This window comes from Stegostoma tigrinum, unplaced genomic scaffold (assembly GCF_030684315.1).
Source record: "Stegostoma tigrinum isolate sSteTig4 unplaced genomic scaffold, sSteTig4.hap1 scaffold_192, whole genome shotgun sequence".
Lineage (NCBI taxonomy): Eukaryota > Metazoa > Chordata > Chondrichthyes > Orectolobiformes > Stegostomatidae > Stegostoma > Stegostoma tigrinum.
This window is the reverse complement of record NW_026728131.1, coordinates 118,552-145,514: the sequence shown is the minus strand read 5'-3', so window position 1 is coordinate 145,514 and position 26,963 is coordinate 118,552. Positions and strand designations below refer to the sequence as shown.

The 26,963-nt window shown below is 49.3% G+C and overlaps 1 long non-coding RNA gene across 1 annotated transcript; it reads left to right on the top strand.

The window, feature by feature from the left end:
• Positions 1-1,909: 1,909 nt before the first annotated feature.
• Positions 1,910-25,127, top strand: LOC132207875 (uncharacterized). The gene is made up of 3 exons (XR_009443946.1): positions 1,910-2,246; positions 4,250-4,378; positions 24,946-25,127. It is a non-coding gene; the product is annotated as an uncharacterized LOC132207875 (long non-coding RNA).
• Positions 25,128-26,963: the final 1,836 nt, after the last annotated feature.

The following is a 26,963-nucleotide window of genomic DNA, read 5'->3' as shown; positions in this document are numbered from 1 at the left end:
AAAGCGGTCCCCAAGCCTCCGCTTGGTTTTCCCAATGTAGAGGAAGCCGCACCGGGTACAGTGGATGCAGTATACCACATTGGCAGATGTGCAGGTGAACCTCTGCTTAATGTAGTATGTCATCTTGGGGCCTGGGATAGGGGTGAGGGAGGAGGTGTCGGGGCAAGTGTAGCATTTCCTGCGGTTGAAGGGGAAGGTGCCGGGTGTGGTGGGGTTGGAGGGCAGTGTGGAGCGAACAAGGGAGTCACGGAGAGAGTGGTCTCTCCGGAAGGCAGACAGGGGTGGGGATGGAAAAATGTCTTGGGTGGCGGGGTCGGATTGTAGATGGCGGAAGTGTCGGAGGATGATGCGTTGTATCCGGAGGTTGGTGGGGTGGTGTATGAGAACGAGGGGGATCCTCTTTGGGCGGTTGTGGCGGGGGCGGGGTGTGAGGGATGTGTTGCGGGAAATACGGGAGACGCAGTCACGGGCGTTCTCGATCACTGTGGGGGGAAAGTTGCTGTCCGAGAAGAACTTGGACATCTGGGATGTGCGGGAGTGGAATGTCTTATTGTGGGAGCAGATGCGGCGGAGGCAGAGGAATTGGGAATATGGGATGGAATTTTTGCAGGAGGGTGGGTGGGAGGAGGTGTATTCTAGGTAGCTGTGGGAGTCGGTGGGCTTGAAATGGACATCAGTTACAAGCTGGTTGCCTGAGATGGAGACCGAGAGGTCCAGGAAGGTGAGGGATGTGCTGGAGATGGCCCAGGTGAACTGAAGGTTGGGGTGGAAGGTGTTGGTGAAGTGGATGAACTGTTCGAGCTCCTCTGGGGAGCAAGAGGCGGCGCCGATACAGTCATCAGTGTACCGGAGGAAGAGGTGGGGTTTGGGTCCTGTGTAGGTGCGGAATAGGGACTGTTCCACGTAACCTACAAAGAGGCAGGCATAGCTGGGGCCCATGCGGGTGCCCATGGCCACCCCCGTAGTCTGTAGGAAGTGGGAGGAGTCAAAAGAGAAGTTGTTGAGGGTGAGGACGAGTTCGGCTTGGCGGATGAGGGTGTCGGTGGAGGGGGACTGGTCGGGCCTGCGGGACAGGAAGAAGCGGAGGTCCTGGAGGCCATCTGCATGCAGAATGCAGGTGTATAGGGACTGGACGTCCATGGTGAAGATGAGGTGTTGGGGGCCAGGGAATTGGACGTCCTGGAGGAGGTGGAGGGCGTGGGTGGTGTCACGGACGTAGGTAGGGAGTTCCTGGACCAAAGGGGAGAAAATGGAGTCCACCTGGAGATGAGTTCGGTGGGGCAGGAACAGGCTGAGACGATGGGTCGACCAGGGCTGGCAGGTTTGTGGATTTTGGGAAGGAGATAGAAACGGGCCATGCAGGGTTGGGGAACACTGAGGTTGGAGGCTTTGGGTGGGAGGTCCCCAGAGGTGATGAGGTCATGAATGGTGTTGAAGATGATGGTTTGGTGCTCGGGTGTGGGGTCATGATCGAGGGGGCAGTAGGAGGTGGTGTCGGAGCATTGGCGTCCGGCCTCGGCGATGTAGAGGTCAGTGCGCCCTACTACCACTGCGCCACCCTTGTCTGCGGGTTTGATGGTGAGGTTGGGGTTGGAGCGGAGGGAGCGGAGGGCTGTCCGTTCTTCAGGGGAGATGTTGGAGTGGGTGAGAGGGGTGAAGAGATTGAGGCGGTTAATGTCTCGACGGCAGTTGGAGATGAAGAGGTCGAGGGAGGTTAGGAGGCCTGGGGGTGGTGTCCAGGAGGAGGACTTGTGTTGGAAGCGGGTGAAGGGGTCAGTGGAGGGAGGGTTAGGTTCCCGGTTGAAGAAGTAGGCGTGGAGGCGAAGACGGTGGAAAAACTGCTCTATGTCCAATCGTGACTGGTATTGGTTGATGTGTGGTTGTAGGGGGACAAAGGTGAGCCCCTTACTGAGGACTGACCGTTCGTCCTCAGTCAGTGGGAGGTCTGGGGAGACGGTGAACATGTGGCAGGGCTCAGTGTGGCTGTCTCCTCTGGGGTTGCTGGCTGTGGAGGCTGTGGGCGGAGCGATGAGGTCGTCGGCCGTGGGCGGGGTTCCGTCGGCAGTTGGAGTATCGGGGGAGGCGGCAGCAGCTGCGGTGAGGGTGGTGTGTGAGGTGTTGTATCTGTGGAAGTGGAGGTGGTGAGTGCAGCAGCGGTTCCGGAAGTGGTGTGGCCGGCGGAGGCGGATGTGACGTCATCGGTGGGGTCTCCGGCCGTGTCTTCATGTTCAATGGCGGCGGGGCAGGTACAGACTCGGGATTTGGGAGGCGCAGGAATCCTCTTGTGGGTGGCAGGGGCCCGTGAGTTGGTTGTACTTAGGATTTTTGGTGTCCAGTAAAGCTGAGTGGAACTGGGTGTTCAGTCTGTGGATCCTGCGGCGGATAAAAAACAGCAGGGGTCCTGTGCAGGTCTGGGAGAGGGAGGCTCTGAGCTGGGGCAGGCTGGATTGCAGTGTGTGGAGGTGCCGGCGCATGGCTGCGAGTGTCTGTTTCAGGAGTCGCAGGGAGAAACGCTTCTGAAGGGTCTGAATATTCTGGGTGTAGAGGTGATGTCAGCCTGTCTGCTGTGTTCATCTCCCTTCCTCCTTCCCCCCCTCCCCCACCTCGTCCTGCTCCCTTCTCCCCCCATCGTCCTGCTCCCTTCTCCCCCCATCGTCCTGCTCCCTTCTCCCCCCCTCGTCCTGCTCCCTTCTCCCCCCCCGTCCTGCTCCCTTCTCCCCCCCCCGTCCTGCTCCCTTCTCCCCCCCCTCGTCCTGCTCCCTTCTCCCCCCCCTCGTCCTGCTCCCTTCTCCCCCCCCTCGTCCTGCTCCCTTCTCCCCCCCTCGTCCTGCTCCCTTCTCCCTGCCTCGTCCTGCTCCCTTCTCCCCGCCCCCGTCCTGCTCCCTTCTCCCCCCCCTCGTCCTGCTCCCTTCTCCCCCCCCTCGTCCTGCTCCCTTCTCCCCCCCTCGTCCTGCTCCCTTCTCCCCCCCCTCGTCCTGCTCCCTTCTCCCCCCCCTCGTCCTGCTCCCTTCTCCCCCCCTCGTCCTGCTCCCTTCTCCCCGCCTCGTCCTGCACCCTTCTCCCCGCCCCCGTCCTGCTCCCTTCTCCCCCCCGTCCTGCTCCCTTCTCCCCCCCCCGTCCTGCTCCCTTCTCCCCGCCTCGTCCTGCTCCCTTCTCCCCCCCCTCGTCCTGCTCCCTTCTCCCCCCCCTCGTCCTGCTCCCTTCTCCCCCACCTCGTCCTGCTCCCTTCTCCCCCACCTCGCCCTGCTCCCTTCTCCCCCCCTCGTCCTGCTCCCTTCTCCCCCCCTCGTCCTGCTCCCTTCTGCCCCCCTCGTCCTGCTCCCTTCTGCCCCCCTCGTCCTGCTCCCTTCTGCCCCCCTCGTCCTGCTCCCTTCTGCCCCCCTCGTCCTGCTCCCTTCTGCCCCCCCTCGTCCTGCTCCCTTCTGCCCCCCCTCGTCCTGCTTCCTTCTCCCCCCCTCGTCCTGCTCCCTTCTCCCCCCCTCGTCCTGCTCCCTGCTCCCCCCCTCGTCCTGCTCCCTTCTCCCCCCCTCGTCCTGCTCCCTTCTCCCCCCCTCGTCCTGCTCCCTTCTCCCCACCTCGTCCTGCTCCCTTTTCCCCCCCTCGTCCTGCTCCCTTCTCCCCCCCTCGTCCTGCTCCCTTCTCCCCCCCTGTATTGATCTCATCTTTGACTCAATACAAAAAACCAAAAAAATGAAACCCAATGAGATGAATTTTGGATCAGTAATTATACATGGCATAATTTGACAGAAAATGCACTGTTGTTAAAATAATTAGCAATTCAACCAGAAAGGCCACTAATGTGAATCCTGGATCTGTGTATCATTTGAAATTACTTAATTGTATAGTTTTAGTATTTGACCACAAGATGGAGAATTCTGTTCAGGTGATGTTGTAGCCAGAAGATAGAAAGATGATAGAAATGTTTGGAGAGATATGGGCCAAGCACAGGCAGGTGGAACTAGTTGAGTTTGGGATTGTGATCAGCATAGACTGGTTGGGCCAAAGGATCTTTTTTCATGCTGTATGACTCTATGAAACTCAAGCTTAATTGTTCGAAACTCACATTCAGACATATCTAACCTTTATCATAATCTTACAGAAAGATAGCGACTTTATCCCTCAGAATTGCAGAGTCTTTAATTTTACATCCTCAAGACATTTAGCAGGGATAGCATGGATTATAGAGTGAGTTGAGTAGATTGGTTCATGATTAATTCTGAACTGAATTTGATTTATTTTACATTTTTAGACAACATCAGGTGAAGATGTGCGTGATTTCAGCAAGGTGCTGAAAAATAAGTAAGAAATATTTTGCCAAACATCCTCGCTTGGGTTATTTACCAGTACAAACAGCTCTAGAAGGCGAGAACCTTGAGACGTAAGTTTATTGATGTGAGATTTACTAATGTATCAATGCCCATTTGGGAGTTGACAAATATTGCAGCATTATTCATTCTGCAGCTTTGCAGGAGAGTGAGGTTGTCCATTTGCGCATATGTCAGAAGTAGACAATACAAAAACAAGGGGGGCTTAACTGATATCATTGGTCCTCTCGCCTTCAAAACAGTGTAGTTACTCAGAGAGTACATTTGCTGAGGACTTGTTGATACTGTCACTAACGTGCAACCTTCCTTGATATCTTTCTCTGTCCTCCAGTTCTGTCTTTAAAAACGACAATCAATTACTCTCTCCTGAAAAGAAAAGAACCTTTGGCTGAACATAGAACAAAGAACAGTACAGGCCCTTCGGCCCACGATGTTGTGCCGTCCTATTATCCCATTAAGATCAAACTACCCTGCATACCCTTCATTTTACTGTCCTTCATGTGCCTATCCAAGAGTCGCTTAAAAGTCTCTAAATGTATCTGACTCCATTACCACTGCCAGCAGCGCATTCCACACACCCGCCACTCTCTGTGTAAAGAACTTAGGTCTGACATCTCCCCTATTCCTTCCTCCAGTCACCTTAAAATTTCTCCCCCTCGTGCTAGTCATTTCTGCTCTGGGAAAAAATCTCTGACTATCCACTCCAGCTATGCCTCTCATCATCTTGTATACCTCTATCAAGTCACCTCTCATTCTTCTTTGCTCCAATGAGAAAAGTCCTCGCCCCCTCAACCCTTCCTCATAAGACCTGCCGTCCATTCCATGCAGCATCCTGCTAAATCTCCTCTGCACCCTCTCTAAAGCTTCCACATCCTCCCTGTAATGAAGCGACCAGAACTGAAGGCAATATTCCAAGCGCTGCTCCATCCCCATGAACGAATGCTGGATTCCAAATCTCTTTCCTCTTGATGCTTTAAATTCATTGCTGTCTTTCGTGTAATTTCATACTTGAATTCACCGGATCAACTCGCCCCTGCATTTCTGAGACGCTCACAGGGACCGGCCCCCGCAGCCCTCTCCCGCTCACGGCGATTTGCCTCCGCAGCCCTGTCCCCCTCACGGGGACGGGCCCCCACAGCCCTGTCCCCCTCACGGGGACGGGCCCCCGCAGCCCTGTCCCGCCGACGGGGACGGGCCCCCGCAGCCCTGTCCCGCCCACGGGCCCCGGCCCCCCGCGGCCCTGTCCCGCCCACGGGCCCCGGCCCCCCGCGGCCCTGTCCCGCCCACGGGCCCCGGCCCCCCGCGGCCCTGTCCCGCCCACGGGCCCCGGCCCCCCGCGGCCCTGTCCCGCCCACGGGCCCCGGCCCCCCGCGGCCCTGTCCCGCCCACGGGCCCCGGCCCCCCGCGGCCCTGTCCCGCCCACGGGCCCCGGCCCCCCGCGGCCCTGTCCCGCCCACGGGCCCCGGCCCCCCGCGGCCCTGTCCCGCCCACGGGCCCCGGCCCCCCGCGGCCCTGTCCCGCCCACGGGCCCCGGCCCCCCGCGGCCCTGTCCCGCCCACGGGCCCCGGCCCCCCGCGGCCCTGTCCCGCCCACGGGCCCCGGCCCCGCAGTCGGCATGGAGGAGTTGGACTGAAGGGTCTGTTTCACTGCTGTACAACTCTACGACGCTGTCTCTTTCTCTCTCTCTCCCATTTTCTCCAAACCCACCCCCTGCCCCACACACACAATCTCTGTCTCTCCATCTCTCTGTGTGTGCCTCACTCTCTGTCTCTGTATCTCTCTCTCTGTCGTCTTGTCTCTGCCACTTCGCTGTGCACTTCTCTGTCTCTCTCTTTCTCTGTCTCTTTGGTCTGTGTGTGTGTGCGCCCCTCTCTGTCTCTCCTCTTGTCTCTGCCTCCCTCTGTGTGTGCTTCTGCCGTTCTCTCTCCCCCTCTCCCTGTGACCTCTCTCTGTCCCCTCTCCCCCGCCCCCCTGTCTTTCCCTGTGTCTCTCTTCCTCTCTGTCCGAGCCTCTCCACTCGCTCAGCAGGCAGCGTTCTGGGTTTCGTTCGAACAAAGTTTAAAAATCTCTGTTTAAACCCAGCCCATCCGCAATCAGACTGCATTTCTAATCCCCTCTCTCTCTCACACACACTCTGTCTCTTTCTCCCTCGCAGTCAATCCCCTTCCTCTCCTGTTCCTACTCACGCCTTTTTCCCCCTCTCCCTCGGCGACGAGTCCGCTGTCTGGATCCCTTTTCCCGGGAGGGGCTGAGGACCCAGGGTTTCGGCAGCGGGGATCATCGCACCACGCTCCCGGACCCCTACAACCCCCTGTTCTCCAGCGGCCTCCAGCATGACCACCGGGCTGGGAGCAGGCATCCGGGCTGCTGGAGCGCTCGCTGCTCAGTGGCTCGGCCCTGCGCCGCCTTTGCCAGGACCGGGGATCCGAGGTGGGAGAAGGCCTCTTTGCCCGGCTCCTGGGCACAGCTACCTGCCTGAACAGCTGCCTGGCACCGAGCCTGCGCTCCCCGAGTACCTGGCCGCGGTACGCGACGCCTTCCGTGGCTGAGCAGCCGACAACGATCTCCGACTGCAAGGTCACAGTGGGGTTTGGGGTGAAGGGAGGACTGGGGACATGAGCACGGTCCCTGTTTCACATCCTGCGCCGCTCCTATCACAAAGCGAGGGGTTGGGAATGTATGTTTTGGGGGTGAGAATACCCCTCCCCGGGTGAGGGGAAGGCTGGGGACATTGGGAGGGTGTCTATTATACAGCCCTGCGCGGGTTTCCGTAGCAGAACTGCCTACAGCTCTCCGACTACAAGGTAAAGGGAAGGAGCGGGATGGGATGGGGTAGGCGTTGGAGGATAGCCGTCCTGGAAGCGAGGGGACATGGGGAGAGTCACTATCATACAGCCCTGTGACTGAGTGGCCTACAGCTACTGCAAAAGGGGCGTGGTGGGGGTTGGGTTCGGAGAGGGGTGTTGTCGGGAGGTTTGGGGTCACGGGCAGCGCTGCTTTCTGCAGCCGAACAGCCACTGCCACAAGATGAGATGGGAGGAGGTTTAGGAGTGAAGGGATGCCCCCTTCCCCCGCGGCTGTGGGAAGTGGGATCTTTATCGCACCGCCCTCCGTAGCCGAATAGCACTCCAACGACCAGGTGAGAAGGCAAGAGGGGCTCCCGGGGATGAGGGAAGAACACAACCACTGTCAGTATAAGGTTAGGGGGTGAACATACCCCTTCCTGGGGCTGAGGGGAGCTCTTGATGCCCTGCGCCAAGCGAACAGCCGAGATCGACCCGCAGCTCTCCGACTATAAGGGGACCCTGTCCCAGAGGCTGGAGCATTTCTAGCCGGAGCTCGGAGGGAAAGGGTCATCGCACCCAAAATGCTACCTCGGGACTTTTTCTTCACAGATGCTGAGCATTTCCAGCAACTTGTGTTTGCATTTCCACCCGGAGGTGGGTTTGTGGAGAGTCACCATGGGACACGAATGGGTGTGGGGTTGGGTGAGGCAGTGACAGAGACTGTCGAGAGAGACAGAGAGAGGCAACTCCTGTGTCACGGTTTGGAAAATCTCCGGCAGTTCTTAATTTCTCTCTCAGCCGAAGGCGCTGTGTGCTTTGGTTTCCTTTCCTCTTGTACTCTCTCCCCCTGTTCATAAAGCCAGAGTGAGAGAGAGTGAATTTGTGGTGGGAGAGAGAAAAGGGACAGAAAGATGGAAATAAAGGAGCATGACAAGGGAGTGAAATTCGGGCCAGCAGTGGTGAGAGAGGGGGAGAGAATCAGAGTGAGGGAGGAACAGCAAGAAAACACAAACAAAAGAGAATGGGAGGTAACGAGGTGTTCATGAGCATGAACACAGCAGGACATGCAGCATCAGAGGCCAGGGAAGCTGATGTCAGGATGTCTGCTGTGTTCAACTCCCTCCCCCCACCGGCTCCTCCTCCTCCCCCCCACTCCCCGCTCCTCCTCCTCCTTCCCCCCCCCGTCCTCCTCCTCCTTCCCCACCGTCCTCCTTCTCCTTCCCCTTCCCCCCCTGTCCTCCTTCCCCCCCCCCCGTCCTCCTTCCCCCCCCCCCGTCCTCCTTCTCCTTCTCCTTCCCCCCCCGTCCTCCTTCTCCTTCTCCTTCCCCCGCCGTCCTCCTTCTCCTTCCCCCCCCCCCGTCCTCCTTCTCCTTCCCCTTCCCCACCGTCCTCCTTCTCCTTCCCCCCCCCCGTCCTCCTTCTCCTTCCCCCCCCACCGTCGTCCTCCTCCTTCCCCCCCCACCATCGTCCTCCTCCTTCCCCCACCCCCGTCCTCCTTCTCCTTCCCCCCCCCCCCCCCACCCCGTCCTCCTGCTCCTTGCCCCGTCCATTCATCCATTCCTTCCTCCCGTCAGGCCTCACTCCCCCCCTCCAGCCATCCATTCCTCCCTCCCTCCCTCCCTCCAGCCATCCATTCCTCCCTCCCTCCCTCCCTCCAGCCATCCTTTCCTCCTTCCCTCCAGTCAGTCAAAACAACAAAGCAAATTCCACCACACGAACAGGCCCTTTTGCCCTCCAAGCCTGCGCCGATCAAGATCCTCTGTCTAACTTCTCACCTGTTTGCTCACGGTCTGTGTCCATTTGCTCCCTGCCTGTCCGTGTACCTGTCCAAATATATCTTAAAAGATGCTAATGTGTCTGCGTCGCCCACCTCCACTGGCAATGCGTTCCAGGTGCCCACCAACCTCTCTGTAAAGAACTTTCCATGCATATCTCCCCTAAATTTTCCTCCTCTCACTTGGAACTCATGACCCCTAGTAATTGAGTCCTCCGCTCTGGGTGGCAAAAGCTATTTGCTGTTCACCCTGTCTATACCCTCATGATTTTGTCGACCTCAATCAGGTCCCCCCAATCTCCATCTTTCTCATGAAAATAATCCTAATCTACTCAACCTCTCTTTGTAGCTAGCACCCTCCATACCAGGCAACATCCTGGTGAACCTCCTCTGTACCCTGTCCAAAGCGTTCACGTCCTTTTGGTAATGGACACAGTACTGTAAATGTGGCCGAACCAAAGTCCGATACAACTGCAACATGACCTGCCAACTCTTGTACTCAATACCCCGTCCAATGAAGGAAAGCATGCCATATGCCGCCTTGACCACCCTATTGACCTGTATTGTCACCTTCAGGGAACAAAGGACCTGAACGCCCAGATCTCTCTGTTCATCAATTTTCCCCAAGACTTTTCCATTTACTGTATAGTTTGTCCTTGAATGTGATCTTCCAAAATGCATCACCTCGCATTTGCCTGGATTGAACTCCATCTGCCATTTATCTGCCCAACTCTCCAGTCTATCTATGTTCTGCTGTAACCTCTGATCGTCCTCTTCACTATCGGCTTCTCCATTCCTCCCTTATAAGGTGATTAGTCAAGACTTAGGAGGCATAGAATGGGTTAGCAAAATGCAGGGGATGGGGACAATTGAATTGTGGAGCTGGTTTAAGGAACAGATATTGCGTGTCCTTGATAGGCACGTCCCTTCAGGCAGGGAGGAAGCGATAAGCTAAGGGAACTGTGGTTAACTAAAAAAAACTTGTATCTCTTGTTAAGCAGAAGAGGGAGGCTGATGTGATGATGAGACCAGATGGTTCAGATGAGGTGATGGAGAGCTACAGATTAGCTGGGAAGGATTTAAAGAGAGAGTTAAGAAGAGCAAGGAGGGTACATGAGCAGACATTGGCAGGTAAATAAAGGAGAACCCGAAAGCTTTCGATAGGTATGTGAGGAATAAGAGGATGTCTGGGGTAGGCATAGGGCCAGTCCAAGACAGAAGTGGGAAGTTGTGTGTGGACGCTGTGGAGATTGGAGAGGTGCTAAATGAATATTTCTCATCTGTTTTCACTGAGGGACAGGAGAATATTGTAGAGGAGGTGACTGAGTTAGAGGCTACTAGAATTGAAAGGGTTAAGGTTAGGAAGGAGGAAGTGTTATCAATTCGACAACGTGTGAAGGTAGATAAAACCCCTGGGCCTGATGGGATTTTTCCGAGGATTGCCTGGGAAGCTAGGGAGGAGGTGGTGGAGCCTTTGGCCTTGATCTTGGAGTCCTCATTGTCTACAGGTTTCGTACCAGAGGAGTGGAGGATTGCAAATGTTGTGCCCTTGTTCAAGAGGGGTAGTAGGAATGACCCAGGCAATTATAGACCTGTGAGCCTTGGGTGTGTTGTAGGAAAAATTTTGGAAAGGATTATAAGAGATAGGATTTATAATCATCTAGAAAGCAACAATGTGATTGGAGATAGTCAACATGGATACGTCAAGGGCAGGTCATGTCTCAGAAACTTCATTGAATTTTTTGAGAAGGTGACCAAACATGTGGATGAGGGTCGGGCAGTTGGCGTGGTGTACATGGACTTGAGTAAAGCCTTTGATAAGTTTGCCCGTGGTAGGCTATTGGAGAAAATACAGAGGCACGGGATTGAGGGAGCTTTAGCCATTTGGATGAGAAACTGGCTTTCGGTAAGAAGGCAACGAGTGCTGGTTGATGGAGAATATTCAGCCTGGAGTCTGATTACTGGTGGTGTGTCTCAAGGATTTGTTGTGAGACCACTGCTGTTTGTCATTTGTGTAAATGACTTGGACGCAGGCAGTGGTGGATGGGTTAGTAAGTTTGCAGATGACACTAAAGTCGGTGGAGTGGTGGACATTGTGGAAGAATGTTGCATGTTGTAGGGAGACTTGGATAAACTGCAGAATTGTCCCTAAAGTTGGCAAATGGAGATTAATACGGATAAATGTGAGGTGATTCACTTTGGGAGGACTAATAGGAAGGCAGAACACCGGGTCAACGGAAAGATTCTTGACAGTGTAGGTGAGCAGAGGGATCTTGGTGTCCATGTGCATAGATTCCTGAAAATTGCTACCCAGGTAGATGGTGCTGTTCAGGAGTCTGATGGTGTGGTAGGTTGCAATGGTAGAAGGATTGAGTTCCGGAGACGTGATGTCATGCTGCAACTCTACAAACACTAGTGCGGCCTCGGAATCGTTGGAACAAGTGCAGAGGAGGTTTACCAGGATGTTGCCTGGTCTGGAGCGAAGGTCTTGTGAAGAAAGGCTGAGGATCTTGGGCCTGTTCTCATTGGGGAGAAGGATGCTAAGAGGGAATTTAATAGAGATAATACAAGATGATCAGTGGTTTAGATAGGGTGGACAGTGAGAGTCTTCTTCCGAGGACGATGACTTCAGCTTGTACAAGGGGGTGCAGCTACACATTGAGGGGTGATGGTTTTAAGACAGATGTCAGAGGTAGGTTCTTTACTAAGAGAGTGTTAAGGGCGTGGAATGCTCTGCCTGCCAATGTTGTTACCTCAGCCACATGTGGGGCCTTTAAACAGCCCTTGGATAAGCATATGGTTGACGATGGGGTAGTGTCGGGGAATAGGCTTAGATTAGTTCACAGCTCGGCGCAACATGGAGGGCCGAAGGGCCTGTTCTGCGCTGTGTTGTTATATGTTCTATTACAGTTCACAGATTACTCTCCCACACATTTTAGTGTTAAGTGTGAAGAGGATAATGAACGTCTGCAGAAGGACACAGAAAGTGTAAGTGAATGGACAAGGGTCTAGCAGATGGAGTGCAATGATGGAAAATGTGAGGCTATCCATTTTGGTGGCAATTCGGGCAAAATGGAGTATTACATAAATGGTGAAAAATTGTAGCATGCTGCTATGCAGAGGGAGCTGGGCAGCCTTGTGTATGAAGCACAAAACGTTTGCAGACGCAGCTGGTAATTGAGGCAACAAATGGAATAGTGTCCTTTATTGCTCGAGTGATGCAGTTTAAAAATCGGGAGGGGATGCTCCAGTTGTATAGGGTGCTGGTGAGGCTTGATGTAGAGTAGTTTGTACAGTTTTAGTCTCCTCACTGGAGAAAGGATGTACTGGCACTGGAGGGGGTGCAAAGGAGCTTCACAAGATTGATTCCAGAATTGAAAATGTTGCTGTATGGGGAGAGTTTGAGGAGACTAGGATTGCACTCACTGAAACTTCGAAGAATGAGGGATGTTCTAATAGCAACTTTTAAAATTACGAAAGAAATACACAGGAAAGGAGCACTGAAGTTGGTTCCACTGATGGGTGAAAGTACATCTCCGGGGCACAGCCTCAAAATAAGGGTGAACAGATTTAAGACTGAGTTGAGGATGAGCTTCTTCATCCAAAGGGTTGTGAATCTGTGGAATTCTCTGCCCACTGAAACAGTTGAGGTTCCCTGGTTGAATGTTTTAAAGGCCAAGACAGATAGATCTTTGAACAGGAAAGGAATTGAGGATTATGGTGAATGGGAGGGTAAGTGGAGCTGAGTCCGCAAAAAGATCAGTGATGACCTTATTGAATGGCGGAGCGAGCTGGAAGAGACAGATGACCTACTCCTGCTTTATTTCTTATGTCCATATGTCCTTAGATTGCCATCCTTGTCATTCCTCCTTTCCTGGAATAGGCCAGATCTGAACGCTGATCAGTAGGTCTTTAAATAACTTCCACGTATCAAATGTCGACATGTACAATAAAAGCTCCTCCCAATTAATACTGCTCTGCTCCTACCTGATACTCCTTCCCCCAATTTAGTAGCTTCCCACAAAGTCCTGATAATTCATAGCTATCTTAAAATGTAAGAAGAGGCGATCACCTCGTTTGAAGAAGCTCCTGGTTCAGTGTTTTTCCCCATGTGGGAGTCAGCTACAGGTTTTCTTGTTCCAAGATTGGGGAGGAAATGGCCGAGTGGTAGTATTACTGGACTGTTAATTCAGAGAGTTAGATAACATTCTGGGGACCTGTGTTCAAATCCCAGCACAGCAGATGGTGGAATTTGAATTGAATATAAAAGAAAATCATGAATGAAGAATCTAATGATGACCATGAATCCATTGCCAAATGTCAGAAAAACCCACCTGGTTCACTGATGTCCTTTAGAAAAGCAAACTGCCATCCTTACGAGGTCTGGCCTACTTGTGACTGCAGACCCACAGCCATATGATTGACTCTGAACTGTCCCCTGGGCAACGAGGGATGGACAACAAACACTGCCGAGCTAGTGATGTCCTCCTCCCGTCAGCAAATAAATACAATTGGATTCTACGTCTTCCGATTGAAGATTGTTTCTTGTTCTCACAGTAATTTCATCGCTTAGTCAGTTTCCCTCCTGCCTGTCTTTTTGGAATGTCACGTAGCCCTGCACATTTACCTCCAGTGTTGATCTCTTTATAACCATGTCTTTGTAATAGCTCTCAAATCATGCCCGCCAACCTGTATGTGTGCTATTAATTTGTTGATTTTGTTCTGAATACAATGAGCACGTAAGCAAAGAGCCATTAATTTAGCTCTATAACTTTATTTCACCTCTTGACAGTATTTACAGCTGTTTTCTGTTTCTACATGCTGTCTTTTGCAATCCCACACTGAGTATTGTTATCTCAATAGTTCTTGAATGTCAGATCGTGTGTATTCCTGGGCGACTCTGCTCGTGTGGTCTGTGGAGTTGTGGAGGTCGCAGTTCTAGGACAGCCATTTCATAGGCCTCTGCTGCAGGTTAGAAGAAAAGACAATCTCTTGCTCTGAGCTCTGCAAACCAGGGCAATGTCAAAAAGGAAACAAGGTCAAAAGAATTTCAATAAGAATCTCAAAATTAACTGCTGAATTCACATAAGCATTCCGGGGATCGCCCAACTTAGTGGCACAACATCCCACTTTCTATTCTTCACAAACAATCCAAAGGCTGAACTATCCGTATCCCTCTTAACGGTTATGTTTTTTGAGCTAATTTCTTGTTTCTAACTTGTGTGTATTTGTGGTGCCTTCTGACTTCTTGCATTTAGCAATTGATAAACTCACTCTCTCACTAATTTAGTAAAACCTGGTTTTATAGAATCCCCGGTGTGGAAACAGGCCATTCAGTTCAACAAGTCCGCAGCAACCTTGCAAAGAGCATCCCACCCAGACCCATCCCCATTCCCAACTCTATCCCTGTCAGCCTGCATTTCCCACGGCTAATATACCTAAACTACACGTATGTGGGCACTGTGGGTAATTCAGCATTCCCAATCCACCTAACCTGCACATCTCTGGACTGGTCAAAACAATGATTCAATATGAATTAGTTAGAATGCAGCTGTTAACAGCAATCCTCCGTCCCTGTGTTGGAGCGAGATTTAACATTCAAGATCCAAAATGATACACTTGAACAAGGTAGTTCAAAACAGCCAGCTCTCTGATTGAGGTTGTTGACTTGCTCGCCGAGCTGGCTTGTTTTCATTGAGACGTTTCGTCACCATGATGTGTGACATCATCAGTAAAGCCTCCAGCGAAACAATGTTACTCTACTCTGTCTGGAATTTATACTGTCCGGTCAGTTACCATGAGTAGTCATTTCGGGTTTTGATCTGTATGGTTTTGTATGTGGGGGTCCAATTGTATCTGTTTGTTGGCTGCATTATGGGTGGAGGATCACGCCTCTCATACGAAACTGGGACAAGGTAACCATAGTAGCCCAAGCCAAGCATAGACCCGCAGAGGGATTCTCGAGGCATGGTTCTCCACCCATTCTCCAATCTCACATTGTTGGTCTCTTCAGTTTGAATATGATCACTCAACCATAGCCTTTATGACAAACAAAGTAGTCTTAGTTCCCATAATCTTCAAACAGGACTGTCCAGACAGATCCACTTGTTCTCATGATTTCGTCTTCTGTTGGAGGGATTCTGAAATGTCTGCATTCTTCCTCAACTGAGCATTCCTTGCGTTCGTGGTTGACAGAGCTCTCAGCTGTGTCCAACCCATCTCCTACACTTTGGCCTCCCCCCTGATGATGTGCACTGGTCCTCAAAGCCCAACCCATCAATATCCACATCTAGAAGAACATCAGCCACGATTTCCAACAAGATTCCACCACCAGGCAAATATTCCCCTCCCCTCTCTTGTCAGCCTTCCGCAGAGACCATTCCGTCAGGACACCTCAGTCCACTCTTTATCCATTCGCAACACCTCCCCATTACCCGACAGCACTTTCCATGCCACCACAGAAGGCATAATATCTGTCCATTTACTTCCTCCCGCTTCATTATCCAAGGCTTCCAGGAGAAGCAGCGATTTACCCACACTTCACTCAATCTAGTCTACTGTATTCACTGCTCACAATATGGTCTCCCTCTGCATCGGGGAGACGAAACACAGACTGACCAACCGCTTGGCAGAACACCTATATTCTGTCCGTAAAAATGGCCCCAGGTTTCCAATTGCCTGTCACTTGAGCACTCCATCATGATCCCTGGGCAAAATCTCTGTCTCAGGCTTGCTGCAGTGCTCCAGTGAGTGCAAGCTAGAAGAAAAAAATCTCATGTTTGCGTTGCAGAACACCTCCGCTCGGTTTGCAATAAACAACAGCACCTCCCAGTCGCGAACCATTTTAACTCCCCCTCCCATTCCTCAGACGACTTGTCCATCGTGGGCCTCCTGCAGTGCCACAATGGTGCCACGCAAAGAGTGCAGGAACAGCAACTCATATTCCGCTTGGGAGCCCTGCAGCCCAATCGTATCGATGTGAAGTTCCCAAGCTTCAAAATCTCCCCTCCCCGACTGCATCCCAAAACGAGCCCAACTCATCCCCTCCCCGCACTGCATCCCAAAACCAGCCCAGCTTGTCCCGCCTCCCTAACCTGTTCTTCCTCTCACCTATCTCCTCCTCCCACCTCAAGCCGCACTTCCATTTCCTCCTGACTAACCTCATCCTGTTTGCTTGACCTGTCCGTCCTCCCTGGACTGACCTATCCTCTCCCGACCTTCCCACCGATACTCTCCTCTCCACCTATCTTCTGTTGTCTCCATCTTCGGTCCGCTTCCCCGTCTCTCTCCCTATTTATTTCGGAGCCCTCTCCCCAACACCCTCTCTGATGAACGGTCTAGGCCCGAAACGTCAGCTTTTGTGCTCCTGAGATGCTGCTTGGCCTGCTGTGTTCATCCAGCTTCACACTTTGTTATCTTGGATTCTCCAGCATCTGCAGTTCCCATTATCTCTGGATAAAGGAGAAGATAGGTGGAGTGGAGACAGACAGGTTAAAGAGGCGGTGGATGGAGCCAGTCAAGATGAGTGTACGTGGGGAGTTAGGGAGGGGATCGGTCAGTCCAGGGAGGACAAACAGGCTAAGGGGGTGGGATGAGGCTGGTAGGTAGGAGATGGGGGTAGGGCTTGAGGTGGGAGAGTGGGTAAGTGGGAGGAAGGACAGGTTAGGGAGGTGAGGATGAGCTGGGCTGGTTTTGGGATGTAGGTGGGGAGGGGAAATTTTGAAGCTTGTGAAATCCACACTGATACCATTAGGCTGCAGGGTTCCCAAGCAAAATAAGTGGTACTGTTCCTGCAACCTTTGGGTGCCATCGTTGTGGCACTGCAGGAGGTCCAGGATGGACAGTCCATCTGAGGATTGGGAGGGGTAGTTAAAATGGTTGGCGACTGGGAGGTGCAGTTGTTTAGTGTGAACCAAGCCTCCGCTTGGTTTCCCTGACGTAGAGGAGGACCACACAGATAGTGGGAACTGCCGATGCTGGGGAGTCTAAGATAACAAAGTGTAGAGCTGGATGAATCAAGGGCTATGGGGAGAGTACAGGGAAGTGGAGTTGAAATGCCCATCAGCCATGATTCAGATGCCAGAGTGGACTTGATGGGCCAAATGGCCTTACTTCCACTCCTCTGTCTTATGGTCTTATGAACACAACAAGCCAAGCAGCATCATCCAGCTCTACACCTGTTATCTCAGATTCTTTTGTGTCCGATTCCTGACAAAAGATCTGGACCAAAAACGTCAGCTTTCCTACTCCTCTGATGCTGCTCAGCCTGCTGTGCTCATTCAGCTCGACACCTTGTTATCATGGAGACAGCACATGTTAGGTGTCTTTGCTACATCAAGTTTCCTGAGTGTCATAACCTATATGACAATGTGTATCAGCTCTGAACTTATTTGTATGTTGAAGCCATTCATGTAATTTGCATGTGAATAAATTTACATTTGGACTCTGGTGAAATACAAAGAAACCTAGACTTGTTTGAAAATTAAATCGACTTAATTAATTCAGTCATATAATTGGCATAAAAATATAAGAAATTAATCCTACTCAAAATCTTGGAGATGTGTTTGTTTGGCATTAGGGTATTGAAGGTGGAGATGTGGTCAATAAGTAGGAGCTTGATGTAGATGCCCTTGTTATCTGGACGTTCCAGAGATGTGTGTAAAGCCAAAGAGAGGACATCGACGATGGATCTGCTGCATCAGTAGGTGAATTGCAGTGGATCAAGGTAATGTGGGAGGGTGGAGTTGATGTGACCCATGACCAACCTCTCAAAGCACTTCATAGTGATGAAAATGGATGTAAGAGCCACTGGGCAGCAGTCATTTGAGGCTTCTGGAAAAATTTGCTGACGTTCAGTGCGGGGATCTTAAAGCTTTAGCATGAACATCAGAAAATTGGAGAAGCCTCGAGCATATGAGTACAGGTAGCTGAGGGTAGGGAGGGCGGGAATTACAGAAATCAAAGAGGGCAAGACACAGAGAGAGAGAGCGAGAGAGACAGAGATCAGAGTGAAGAAATGATTGGCCTGGTAGGCAGTGGAAAATACATGATTTTCCATGGAACATGCAGACATCTTCGAAAAACAGGACATTGAGTTTTCAAAGTTTTGGAAATTAGTGTTATAGTTGATTTAGAGTGAATCAAATTGCTGTTCACACCATTGCCATCACCTTGCCCTTGTCAAGACAGACATGGATAAAGTTCTCAAAGCTGATAGAAAATTGAAAGCACTGGCATCCTGTGACGATGGTACGTTTCCTTCCTTTAAAAATAATGCTTGCAGCTTAATTGGCATAATAAAGAGCACAGGGGCTCTGCTTGACACTGCCGCCTCACGGCACCAGCAACTTGGGTTCAATTCCACCCTTTGACTATCTGTGTGGAGTTTGCACATTCTTCATGTGTCCGCATGGGTTTTCTCTGGGTGCTCCAGTTTCCTCCCACAGTCAAAAGACGTGCAAGTTCGGTGGATTGGCCATGCTAAATTTCCCAAGGAGTTCAGTGATGTGTAGGTTAGGTGAGTTATGGGTGGATGGGTCTCGGTGGGATGCTTTGAGGGGCAGTGTGGATGTGTTGGACTGACGGACCTGTTTCCACACTGTAAGGATTCTCTGATTCATGATTCTATGATTTTACTGAGCACAAAGGTACAATATTAGCCCGTCATATTTGTCTCACCTCTTGACGCATTGACAAGAAAGCTTTAATTTCAGTTTCTGTGCATTTTCAATGTGTCTGCTGTCTCTAACAAGGCTTGACTGTATCTCCTTCTCTAATGCACATCTCCTGTCCCCTAACAAGTAGAGGTGTCACTTGCTTTTCATTCAGTACCATCAGTAAAACAATAGCCTCCATATTCCAAGATAATAAAATGTGAGGCTGGATGAACACAGCAGGCCAAGCAGCATCTCAGGAGCACAAAAGCTGACGTTTCGGGCCTAGACCATTCATGAAGCTTTTGTGCTCCTGAGATGCTGCTTGGCCTGCTGTGTTCATCCAGCCTCACATTTTATTATCTTGGAATTCTCCAGCATCTGCAGTTCCCATTATCTCTGATACTATTTTAGCCTCCATATTCTATCCAGCGGCTTCTCTTAACACTCACACACTGTTCTTTTTTTCCTCCAGGTATTGACCACTCATCATTTCTTATTCCTCTCCTCATCTCATCTCTCTCACATACGCTCTCTCGATCTCTCCTCTCCCTATTCTCCCCCAACACTTCACTCAGGCACAAACAGAAGTTCACAGTCACACTATGTTGCACATGCATATCCTATCCCTCATGCACAAACATACTATCCACACACACTGACCGCGGACAGACACACGCGGACAGACACACACACACACAGAGTCACGTTCTCACTCATTCATACTCCATACTGTCATACAATCATGCATGGTCTTGCACACATTCCGTGGCACACTTGCATGCCCTGTTCGCAGGATCTTTTGCCAATGTTCATACTCTCAACTACACACAGACACACACACACAAAACTCTCCCTCACACACTTGGGCTTACAAATTCACTTGCTCTCAAGCTCACTCGCTCTCACAGACACTCTCACTGCCTCATGCATGCTGTTACACTCGCTTTTGTGCTGACTCTCGTTTACACACTCTTGAGCACAGTCACTGGCGCACACATTCTGTCCTGCGCACGCTCACACTTTCGTGCACTGTCTTTGCACTCTTGAACACAATCATATGTTCACCTCTCTCTTGCACACAGTCAATTTGATTTAGAGTATTCATTATTACATGTGCCTAGGTACAGTGAAAAGTTCTGTGATGCATGCAGTATAGACAGATCATACCATACAAGGTGCATTAGTGAAATGGAACATAATGACAGCAACAGAGAAGATGCACAGAGCGCAAGATCAAAATTAGATTTAAAATTTTAAGTGTTCTATTCAGATGTCCAATAACAGTGGTGAAGAAGCTTTTCTGGGATCTGTTCACACATGAATACAAACTTTTTGACACCTTCCTTTCAGAAAAGGGTAGAAGAGAGTGTAATTGGCGGGTGAGAAAGACCTTTGATAATGTCAGTTGCTTTCCCGAGGCAGCAGGAAGTATAGGTGGAATCAATGAGTGGAAGGCTGATTTGCATGATGCACTGTGCTGTGTTCATGACTGTGGAGTCTGTTGTTTTCTTAGGAAGAACAGTTGCCAAACCATGCTATGATATGCATCCAGATAGGATGCTTTCTCTGGTACATCAATGAAAGTTGCCCTTTATATTTGAATTGCCTTAGCCTCCTGGGAAGTAGAGACATTGGTGTGCTTTTTTGCCCATTGCGACGATCTGGGTGGACCAGATTTTTCACAGTCATTGATGTGACTCCATTATGGCGTGTTAACCAGATCAACAATGTCATTAAAAATATCCTGAAGGAGGAGGACTGTAAGACGCAGCTCGATGTACACTTTGGTAAGATGAGTGATGAGGTCTTGCATCAAGTGTTCCGAGAGCTAGGCAGTGGATTAAATAGCAGAACCTCTAAAGTTGCAATCTCTGGATTATTCGTGGTGCCACATGCTGAGAAGGCAAGAAAAAGGGGAAGAAAACAGATGAATGCTTGGCTCAAGTGTTTGTGTTTGGGGAGGGATTTAGACACATGGATCTGAAGGACAATTTGTGGGGATGGTATATCCTCTACAAGTTGGCTGGTCTGCAGCTGAAGCAGAAAGGAACCAAAATCCTTGCACAAGGGTTTGCTAATGTGGTGAGGAATTTAAGCTGTCGGCCTCCAAGCAGTGGGCAATTGAAGAGCAGGTAATTCACTGAGGGGTGAGAAAATAATAATATAAAGATTATATTAGTGGATTTCAACTGCACAACATTAATTGAGATAACATAAAAGTTTGACTTGGGAAATAATTCTTTAAATACATTTGAGAGATTATTTAACATCACCATGTAGACGAGCTTGTAAGGGACCTACTTCTGGGACACAAAGGCAGTGTTCAAGGTGACAGTGGCTAAGTGCTTTAGTGATAGTGACCACGACAACAGACTTTTCAACATGGGAGAGGAGATCTGTTTAAAAGAAAATGTTTTTGGTTTGGGGTAAGGCATATTTGACTGAAACAAGGCAGGATCTGGGTGTAATATTTTGGGAAGTTAGTTGAGGGCGAATCTACAGCAGAAAAGGAACTGGGAGAGTAAAGGCCAGCTATGTTCCGTTTTGGGTGAAATTTATGATCAACAAGCCTGGAGAACCCTGGATCTTGAGGAATGTTCAGGACATGTTTATGACAAGTGCAAAGGGAGCAAATGAATGGATGACTAGTGACGGATAAAAATGAAGTGTGAAGATACGGTGGTGGCCAAGATTGGAAAGAATATCAAGATATTCTGCAGGCATATCAAGCAGGAGAATAACCAGGGAAAGAGTAGGGCCAATTAGAAACCGGGGTGTACGAAGGGTGATGGGGCAATCTGTGTTCAGAACTGAAGGGCATCGATACAGTCAACAAGTACCTCCCATCTGTCCTCCCTTCAAGGAGGACCATTGATGTCTATAAAGCAGGAAGATGCAGTGTGAAATTGAAATTATTGGCTGGTTTAAAAGTGAACAAATCCCCACGCCCATATGAGTTGTTTCCAAGACTGCTGTGGGAGAAGAGAAAGAAAATCTCTTCAGAGATAGTAGGAACTGCAGATGCCGGATAATCTGAAGAAACAAGGTGTAGAGCTGGATGAGTGCAGCAGGCCAAGCAGCATTAGAGGAACAGGACGGCTGATGTTTGGAATCTGGACCCTTCTTCAGAAATGGGGCAGGGGAAGGGGATTCTGAAATAAATATGGAGAGAGGGGGAGGCGGATTGAAGATGGATAGCTGAGAAGATAGTTGGAGAGGAGACAGACAGTTCGAAGCGGCGAGGATGAAACCAGTGAAGATGAGTGCTGGTGGGGGGTTAGAACATAGAACGATACAGCGCAGAACAGGCCCTTCGGCCTTTGTTGTTGCACCGACCAGTGAACTAATATAAGCCCACCCCGCTACACCAGCCCATCAGCGCTCATCTGCTTACCCAAGGACTGTTTAAATGCCCCGAATGTGGCTGAGTGAACCACATTGGCTGGCAGGGCGATCCACGCCCTTACCACTCTCTGAGTAAAGAACCTGCCTCTGACATCTGTCTCAAATCTATTATCCCTGAATGTGTAGCTGTGCCCCTTTGTACAAGCTGAAGTCATCATCCTCGGAAAAAGACTCCCACTGCCCACCCTATCTAATCCACTGATCATCTTGTATGTCTCTATTAAATCCCCTCTTAACCTTCTTCTCTCCAATGCGAACAGACCCAAGTCCCTCAGCCTTTCTTCGTAAGACCTTCACTCCAGACCAGGCAACATCCTGGTAAATCTCCTCTGAACCTTTTCCAATGCTTCCACATCCTTCCTGTAATGGGGCGACCTGAACTGCACGCAGTATTTCAAGTCAGGCCGCACTAGCTACATCTTTTAATTTACTAGCACAGAGTACATCAGGTCCCAGATACCTATCGACCTTTAACCCCATTAGTTCCCCGAGCACCTCTTCTCTGGTGATATTTCTTGTCTGCTTTTTGCTCTTTGTTCACTAAATAGTTTTGAGATGGTATTTGTGCCTTTTGCTGTGAAGACTGACATAAAGCATTTATTTGTCTCATTTGCCATTTCCTGATTCCCCATTATTATTTTTGCAGCCTCCATTCTTTAAGGGATCTGCGTTCACTTTGACTTCTTCCTTCCTTTTCATTTGTTTAAATAAGCTCTTATTGTCAGTTTCTTTTCTATTTCTCGACTTTGAAATCTTTCCTTATTTCTGGTTTCCCACTAACCTTGGGCACTGACTGTTGAATTGGCAGAACATTGGAGAGAATGCTGAGGATATGGAAGTTTTGGTCTGGTGAATAGTACTCGACATGGTGCTGTTGCCCCCACTCCTGCTCAGGTGTCTCCCAGTTGAAATGCCAAATGGGACTCTGCCCATGCTCTTCACAGCTGCCCTGCAGCATTAAATGGCTGGAGGCAGGACATGGGGCGCCTCTTTGATGGAAGTTCTACCTTGTAGAACTCCTGGCCACTTAGAGCCCAGAAGAGTCTGAAGTTGCTGATGGCTGGATGGCAGGTCCCGGACGAGAGGTTCGGAGTGGTCGAGGGTTGTTCGGGGATGTTGAAACGTTGGATGAGAGTTTAAGGGCGTGAAGTGCCTTGGATCAGGCCAAGGGGCCTGTGGATGAGGATCCCCTACCAACTCAGTTTTTCGAGGCTGGATTGTGCATGTAAAGCTCACTGCCTTCCTGATTGACATCTATCTCCTTACGCAATAAATTGCCATCAATTGATCTCAGCAGGCCAAAGGATAGGCAGGCTGCTTGACAGTTCCCCAGAAGTTCCACACATGTACGCACAAGTGCCCTCCAGATTTTATGTGCTCCTTCCCACCTTTGTATTTGTGGGATGGGGCTGTATAATGGAGCTCGTACAGTGCTAAAACGAAGAAGTTATCCTGAACCTTGAAATAGGACTGGAATGATGCACCCAAATCTGGGACTAAACTTCAAGAGTAATAATTTTGGTAGTATTGAGTAATAATGATGAAATTTACCCAACCTGTTTTAGGATTGTGACATTTTATCAACAAATTTAGCTAATGCTATTTTCATTGGAGTACAGGGGATTAATAAGTAGTTAATGGAGACATAAAGGATTATGATTGGTTGGGATAAGATAAACGTGGAGAGGCTGTGTTCCCATGGCTGGTGGATGATGTTACAAGGAGAAGGGAATGCATTCATGTTTTGGGGAAAAGATGTAGGGCGATGTCGAGGGGAATTTTTTTCAAGCAGTGAAGGTTCATGGGCCAGGATCTCTCTGCCTGTGAAAGGGTTAGAAGCCGAGAAAATCAACGATTTCACTCAGATGAATGCATATCTCTGGGAGCTTCATTCCTCATATTGCCATTAGATTTTATTTATGGAGGTTCTGTTGTATTTGGAGTGGTTCGATTGGCATTCCATGTTTTGACCATGTTTGCCAGATTTTGTTGGCATCATGTGAACTAAAATGAATTGATACTTGTTTAACTACTAATTGTTTTTGGTAGATGCTGTAGAACATACCATGTGTATGACAAAGGAGCAAAATTACAAGAGAAATCTAGTTCAAAACCGAGGTAACAGAGCGCCTTTTTAAAATGAACAAGAATGTGTGATTAACACACTTCATAGCTGCAACCTAGTGTGATTTAAATGAATGCTGATTACCAGCAGTGAAATAGGGGTTGTAAGATCCACTATTTGAAACGAGTAAAGAGCCAATTAGTTTGTACTTTGGATTTGGGTGTAGTGAGAATGCACGTCGGTTGAAAGAGATGGATGTTTTAGTTTAAATTGTACTGAGTCCTGCTTCATAAATATAAAGGAGGGCTTCATAACATACAAAGCTACTGTTCCTCCACCATTGTTCTGCAGAAATTACTGAACCAAACGACAGAATATGACCAGCATCATAAGACCATAAGACATAGGAGTGGAAGTGAGGCCATTCGGCCCATCAAGTCCACTCTGCCATTTAAATCATGGCTGATGGGCATTTCAACACCACTTCCCTGCATTCTCCCCCTAGCCCTTGATTCCTTTTGGGATCAAGAATTTGTCGATCTCTGCCTGGAAGGCATCCAACGTCCTGGCCTCCACTGCAATCTGCGGCAATGAATTCACAAGCCCACCACTCTCTGGCTGAAGACGTGTCGTCTCATTTCAGTTTTAAATTTACCCCCTCTAATTTTAAGGCTGTGCCCACGGGTCCTAGTCTCCCTGCCTAACGGAAACAACTTCCTAGTGTCCACCCCTTCTAAACCATACATTATCACTGACGGTTCCCTAGTTAGATTTGACATCGTGCATTTGAGAAGGAAATGGCCTGTTTCCTTCATTCCAGAGTACTTTTGTGAATCATTGTATTTATTTCTAGGCCAAATACAGGAATTAATTTTATTTGATAGCTCAATAAGTTAAAACTGTAATCAAAGTTAGTTTTCTTCCTCCTTTGTAGTGGATCTGTTGGAGTTGCACACAGCGCAACGCGTCTTTGATCAACACAAATTGACACAAACCGAGCAACTTCTGAATGTGACTGAAGTAATCAACTGTTTAACGTCCATTTATGATGTTTTGGAACAAAACCACAAGGACTTGGTCAATGTGCCACTCTGTGTCGACATGTGTCTGAACTGGCTGCTGAATGTATTTGATACGTATGTATGATTTACACTTTAATGTAGTATGTTTAGATTCTCCTAAGGTGCATTTAAACTGCATCCGACATATTGGATTTTGATATGTACATGATCCGTTCAGTGAAGATGAAGATTGTCGACTGATTAAAATCAATCCTGGTATTGTTGACAGAAGGTTTCAGTATGTTCTAATTTCATTTCACTTAAACAGATAAAGTAGTTGAAAGTTTTAGCGATTTTTGTTTTAAATCGTAAAATTGAAACTGATATACTTTGGAATCCATTTGGTCAGATCTGTACAGGATCATGTAGACATCTTGACACTCTGATTGTAATGCTCTTCACGGTGACAAATGTTAGTGCTGGAGAAAGATGTGTATAAAGTACACAATATGAACATCATCCAGTTAATGTCAAGGAATAAACGGCCAGATGTAGAATAAATTTTTATGTGACCCTCAATCTCGTAGAGTCATACAGCATAGAAACACTGTGTCTATGCCTCCCAACATACACCAAGCTGCACTAATCTCATTTATCGGCACTTGTTCCACAGCCTACTTGACCGAGCATTTTAAATGCTCATCCCAGATGCTTTTTAAATGTTGAGAATACCTGCCTCAACTACCCTCTCAGGCAGCGTGCCCCATATGTCTACCACTTTTTAGATGAAAAAGCTTTTCCTCAGACTTCCTCCAAAGCATTTAATCCTCACCGTAAACTTGTGCCATCTGGTCTTAGACACATGTGCCATGGAGAAAGGATTCTCACAATGTATTCTGCCTGTGCCTGTCATAATTTTCTTGGCCTCAATCAGATCCCAACCCCAACCTCAGCCTCCTCTGCTCCAAGGAAAACAAACCCAGCATACCAGTCTCTCTCATAACTGAGAATTTTTTACCTCGCCAGTATCTTGAAGGGCATTAACTGTGCCATTGTGGTATTTTCCAGACTAATTGTCGTTCAGCTTATCTCAGTCAGATTGTTTAGTAAACTCCATTCAGGAATAATGTTATGCACTTCACTTGGAAATGTATTAGGACTGTGACAGTATATTGGGGAATCCTTGCAAGCGGAGAGAATTTTATTTTCTTTCAGTCCAGGCTGGATACAATTCATGGACTTGGCAATGGACGTCCAGGGTTAAACTTTCGGTGTCCTCCTATCACCCCAATCACCTTGAATTTACCGTTAATATAAAATTGAGCTTTGTCTGCATGAGATGTGTTCCAATATTAAATCGTTATTGCGACTGTCAATTTTGACATTCTTCATTAGGTGCGTACCCTTCATATTGATAGCAGCTCAAGCTGCTTCAGGATGTCAAAACCAAAATGTTGCCTTTTCCAGGGAAGTTGTAGATATTGAGCTGAAATTCTCGCTAGGGAGCACTGAACGACATGCACTATTTCTCAGTACCACCCTCATTAGTACTTATTCCCTTTTTCTACCTGCCAGACAGAAACTGGATGCTCCGAATTAACAACATGAAATTCTGAGTGGGTGTGTGGTGCTTCCACATTGCTCAATGCTCCTCTGCACCTCCAACTTGGGCACTAGTCCGCAGCATCTGCAGCCACACCCATCAGGAGCACCCCATGTCCACAGTTTTGACATGTGACATGTTCCAGCCTCAGCACATCATGGCACATCACAGATCTGCTTTCAGTACTCTTCTGTACTTCATTACTGCATTCTGGATTGCAGCAGCCCCCCACATTGCAGTGCTACTGCCAGGGCACTTTTATATGCAGGGACAGGCACCCATTCGTGTATTGGGCCACGTTACACATCAGGACACCTTGCTTGAGCTCTCAACTCTCATTGTGTCCCT